Below are 6,000 nucleotides of genomic sequence, written 5' to 3'. Positions count from 1 at the left end.
CCGACCCTGACTCTCGTATGCCAAGGTAATAGCGTCCACCACCCAGTGAGAGAGCCTCTGTTGACAGCCGGCCTTAGTACCCCCACCAAAACAAATAAAGAGCTGCTCAGACTGCCGAAACCCGGCCGTGCGATCAATGTAAGCCCGCAAGACCCTTACCGGGCAGACCGCTCTCTGAGCGTTAGCCTCCTGCGAGTCTTACGACTCGGAAGACAAAGCGGGCAAAGAAATGACCTGAGCTCTAAAAGGGGTAGACATGGACTTTGGCACTAACCCGATTTTGGCCGGAGAGTGACGCTGCAGTCGCCGGGTGCAAAACGAATGAAATCAGCGCCGACTGAGAGCGCTTGTAAATCCTCTATGCGCTTAGCCGAAGCAAGGGCGAGACGGAGAACGGTTTTTAGAGTGAGCTCTCTTACAGAAGCCGCGTCCAAAGGCTCGAAAGGGGGAGAAGAGAGAGCCTTCAACACCAGCGCTATCCAGCTAGCAGTCCCTAGGTGGCCCCGAAAGGGGTTCGCGGGGGAAAAGTCTCCTCGCTCCTCTGAGGAATCTGACCACCAGCATGTGCCTACCAATCGATTGCCCATCAACCGGGGAACGAAATGAGGCGATAGCAGCCACATAAACCTTCAGCGTTGAAGGGAGGCCGCCCTTGTCCAGCCTGTGCTGTAGGAAAGATAAAATATCAGACACAGGGACTGTGACAGACATCAGTCGGGTCGATATTGTTACTGCTGCACCATTTAGCAAACACCCCCCATTTTAGGGGGTAGAAACGTCTGGTAGACGAAGAATGTTCGCGCGTGAGAATCCAGCGGTCTCTCGTCCGTGGACGAGGGAAGGCTGGTTATAGTTGTGACTAACTGCGGCTTCGCGCTGCACCGTGGCAGGGCAAGGGGCGCAGCATTGTGTGGGTGAGGGGGAAAGAGGTCCTCTTGTGAACAGGTATGTGTTATTGCATTCACACAAACAACACTTACAACATTGCAATAATCGCCCGCAATCGCGGGGGAAAACTGTTGCAAACAGCGGCGTTTGGGGGCCGCCGGCACGCTCACGGATTCTCTCTTCCTCTTCCCAGGTCCGTCAGGACGGCGGCTTGGCAGCCGAAATCGCTCCGCCGTCGTGGCGCGGACCTTTCGAGGCAGCACGTGACTCATGGCCTTGGCGCGCTTTTGCGCCTCACCAAAACGCTTTTTGCCGGCTCTTCAGGTGGATCCCAGGCAATGTCGAGCTCGCTAACGGCCTTCTCGAGAACCCTTACGAACTCCTCGTGGAGGTCCGGGGGGCTCTCTGGATCGGAACGATCCCGCTCCGATCCTGCCCAGTCCTTGTCCGAGATGGACATGGAGTCATCATCCTCCTCGCCGAAGGAAACGGCGTCCGCGATGGAAGGCGGCGGATGAAGGCTCTCGCCAACGTAGAGGACTGGGGAAAGAGGTGACGGCAGAGGACGGGGGCCCGGAGCCGGGTCGTCGCCGCCACCTCGCGGGGTGGGTGGACTCACCAGCGGCTCGTTGGCGGCGGTGAGCCTCGACCCTATGAGTCCACGAGCGATGTTCCTACGAGTCCTTAAGACACGCGCCGGCAGGTCCGCACAGTGCGCGCAATCAGACTCGCAGAATGCATCCTCCGCGTGAGCGAGGCCCAGGCAGGCAATGCAGTGCTTGTGAGTATCCTGCGGGCCAATGGTGCCCGCGCAAAGACGACAGAATGAAGCCATCGGATGCGGTGAAAGAAGTTCTAGTTGCGTCTTCAACGATGGCAGCGTCAAAAAGAAGATTCTGAGGATTGTCGTCACATGCACTGTATTTATACTGTCTAGATTCGTCAGTATTTGCATACTGTGCATGTCTTGCGACAATTGGCCAGTTTTTTTACTGGCGTTATCCTTTAGGACTTCAGGAAAAGTGAAAAAGAGGAGGAGTTTCATATGCGGTCTCCGCAATGTCGAAGTGACCGCTCTCGAAAGGGAACCATCTGTCTCTCAGTATGTCTGTGTGCATCTCTTAAAGCAGAATAAAGAATAAAGCAGACCTCTTATCAAACCAAGAATAAAAGTTACATCAGCAAGAAAGTATGTGGAAAGGGCTGGAGAATAATCATTGTAACTCATAATTAGAGCAACTTCACTTCACAGTCATTGAGACTTACTCTCTCATTAACGCCTAAAGCAAAGGCAGATCAAATGAACCAAAAACATTTTCAAATGTGTTGAAACATTCTGCAATAAAAACATGATATATGTTCTTTTCTCTCATGAACTGAACATTACCGAACATTTATGTTCTCTGTTTGGCTGTTTATAGAGCGTTCGCCCAGAGGCAATGACTCAACAGAAGCCCATGGGACAGAAGCCCACCTCTGTCTCTACTTTCAGAAAATTCTGACCATTTTCTGCTCCTAAAACATGTAGGTAGAAAATGAACTAATATGAGGAGGAGTGAATGAAGCAACTAGAATATCCTGATGTGCTTAAGCCTTATTCATGGCGCGTCTGTAAATTGCTCTTCCTAAGTGTGTTAACGCATGTCTGTTAGTGACATGCAATGGACTGGCCATCTACCCAGGGTGTATCCTGCCTGGCCCATGCAAGATGCTGGGATGAGATCCAGCACTCCCGCAACCCTGCAGAGGATAAGCAGGAGGTTTGGAAATGGATGGTACATCTATGCAGTTGGCAGACTCGTATTCAAATCAATTTCCAGTGCATACAAGATTTACGCTTTTCCATCAGTATGCATGCACCATGGTATTTGAACCCACAACCATTGAATTTCAAACGCAATGCTCTACCAACTACAGGACTACAGGATCATTTTATATTCTATAATATTTGCATACAGTGCTTTATATTTGACCATTTTTATAGTCATTATAGTCAAGTCTCAAAAGCTGAAAAATTCTCATAAGTTTGTGGTTGAAGGGTTTCAAAACACTGCTTTTGGTTTATACAACTACCAGGGTGCGATGCATTTCAAAACTTTCCTTAGAATGCTTTATCACTCTCTACTAATACAACAATATACTAATAAAGCAGAAGTGTATTGGTTAGACATGAGCTTCATTTCATGGTTTACATGTTTATTGCTGAAAGGTCAAAAATAGGCTACAACACAAAGCACCAACTTTACTACAAAATAAGAGCATATGGCAACAGTTCCACCGCAATACCAAATAGAATCATTAAAACCACAAAACAGTTTTATTCTAAAGTTGTTCTCACATTCTGTTGGAAAGATCTCGGTTTCTTATGTTTTACCTCAGTATGCCTCTGGAAACTATGGTTACCGTTGCCCTTTAGCTGACAAGCCAATGATCCGTTGTCACTCTACAATTCGGTTAATTGACAGATTTTGTTTTCAGTTTCTATTTTCCTCCTTGTGTCGCTGTGGCAACGCAAATGTCTACGATTTATTACACCACATACACCCAAATCAAATGCTAAGAGACGTACCTTGTTTATGTTTTACTTTCCGTCTCACCTTCGCTTGCCGGTTTCCATGCAAGTTAACCTGCGTGAGATCCGTCCTTCCCGTGCCTGTTTCATAACATCCTTCCGCCAGCCACGACTGATCCCTTCCGCAGCCACTTTGAGCAGAATTTTGGCCGGTATCTCCGCTCTTTAGCTCAACAACCCCCTCGCGTTTTTTTGCAAAATGGCCAGTTGAGGATTAAATCAAAACGATGCCTGCATTACTACTGCAACGTAAATACGATGCAATCACGTCAGTTCAAAACTGAATCCAGAAACGCTGCACAGAAGCGCACAACCTCTCCCTTGACCAGCTGTAATGTCATGTTTTATTCATAACCGGGAGGGAGGGACTCGACCGACCGGCTCGTTATCATGCAAGAGAGGTGCGCAAGGTCGACGTCAATCAAAATATCATTTATGACCCTAGAAACCCTTGGGAGGCAGATCACGCTCTAAAATGGGCTAAAACAACCCAGCATTTTTGGAGTAAACATATTATTAATAATATAATAACCAACTCTTCATCTGCTTAATGTCCTGTTTACATCTTGAAACAGTTTACTTTATATCTGTACTTTGTGTACAGTATATTTATTGTTTATGTTTTTTGTGTATAACGCATTGGTATTTAGAGTCTGTCAGTTTGCCCCTATCTGAAGCGCACACTTTCACTCACCACTGCACATTGTTTTTTAACTTCTGACATTCAAGCATGCATGAAGCTGGAGCACCACTTTACATTATTTTACACAGTCTGAAGGACTAGAAATTGGAAAGACATTAGCTGTCAAATCTTTTGTTGACTTAATGAAGATTATGAAATACATTATTCATCGAATCCATCTGTTCTTGAAGTCCCGTTTGGGGCCCAAATTGTTCCCCTCGTTAAATACTTAGCAAATTAGGTAATCAGGTAATTGCCAATGTGTAGCACTTGTACTAACAAAAGAAAACACGAGGAAACCGCACGTGGTAACTCTCAACGCAGTCCGTTTTATTTAACAAAAGAACATAAAAAACACAAGAACACCACAGGAACAGAATCCCGGCTCCGCCTCCTTAAAGGGGCCGTTGGCCGGTTGTGAATTATGTCAGCAAATCCATCGTGTGTGTGGTGCTTGCATCTGCCACTACACAGGTCCCCCCAGAATTCACCAACAGCGGCAACATCAGCTTGTTAGGGAACCGAACTTGTCTGCCAGAATGTGTGAAAAATGCGGCTCAGGGGCCGATGGCACAGCTAAAGCGGGCTAGGATGCCTCCCTGGAGACTGTACTCTTGTGAATGGACGGGCGACCCCACTTAGGTGCCCGAGCAGGAACCAGTGGGCAGCCTCGTGCTCCATGAGCTGGTTTGAGTCGGTCGACCGTAACTCGTTCTGGACGACCTCCAATGTCAACCAGGAAAGTCTTATCTCCAGCCTCCAGCACGCGAAATGGCTCATCGTAAGGAGGGCGCAGGGAGTGTCGGCGAGCATCACAGCGAATAAATACAAAATCAGCCGTAGATAGGTCTCGGGGTATCCAGGACTGCCCCATGCCGTGCTCCGATGTAGGCACCGGCCGAAAAGCCTTAATCTTGTCAACAAGGGTAGACCGTCCAGCGAGCGGGCTCCAGGGTTCAGTGCAGGATGGAATGAAGTCGCCTGGAACACGCAGTGTCTGACCATACACCAATTCTGCCGAAGAGGTTTGCAGCTCTTCCTTAGGAGCGGTCCGCAGACCCAGAAGGACCCAGGGCAAACGCTCGACCCATCTGTCGTCCGTTAGACTGGCCCTCAAAGCAGTCTTAAGAGAGCGGTGAAACATTCACACAGGCCATTGGCCTGCGGGTGGAACGCCGTAGTACGATGGAGCTGCACTCCGAGGATGCAGGCCACCTCCGACCACAACTCTGACGTGAACTGCGGGCCACGGTCCGAAGACATGTCTGCAGGTGTGCCGAAACGTACCACCCAATTGGCAATGAAAGCCCGTGCTACATTGTCTGCGGTTGTTGAGGTCAATGGAACCGCCTCCTTCCACCTGGTAGTCCGATCCACCATGGTGAGAAGGTGAGTGAACCCCTGGGAGGGCGGTAATGGACCCACCAGGTCGATGTTGACATGTTCGAAACGTCGCTCAGGTACCTCAAATGTCTCCAAGGGTGCTTTGACGTGCCTTTGTACTTTAGCCCGCTGGCATGCCACGCAAGCAGCGACCCAGTCCCGAACATCTTTTTTCAAGCCATGCCACACATACGTCGATGAGACCAGCTTCTGCAAAGCTCTCCGCCCTGGGTGTGACAAACTGTGGACCTTATCGAAAACAGGACTCCGCCACTGCATGGGTAGGACTGGGCGAGGGTTGCCCATGGAGACGTCGCACATTAGTGTCACACCTGCCTCAGTAAAACTGACATCAGCGATTTTCAGACTTGAGTCAGCCGTCCTGTATGCCTGTACCTGGGGTCGGACTGTTGGTCTGCAGCCAAACGGACAAAGTCCATACCCAAATGCACTGCCTGCACTGTAGCCCTCGAAA

The sequence above is a fragment of the Barbatula barbatula genome (assembly GCF_947034865.1).
Source record: "Barbatula barbatula genome assembly, chromosome: 16".
In the NCBI taxonomy this organism is placed as follows: Eukaryota; Metazoa; Chordata; class Actinopteri; order Cypriniformes; family Nemacheilidae; genus Barbatula; species Barbatula barbatula.
Note: the sequence above shows the minus strand (reverse complement) of the source record.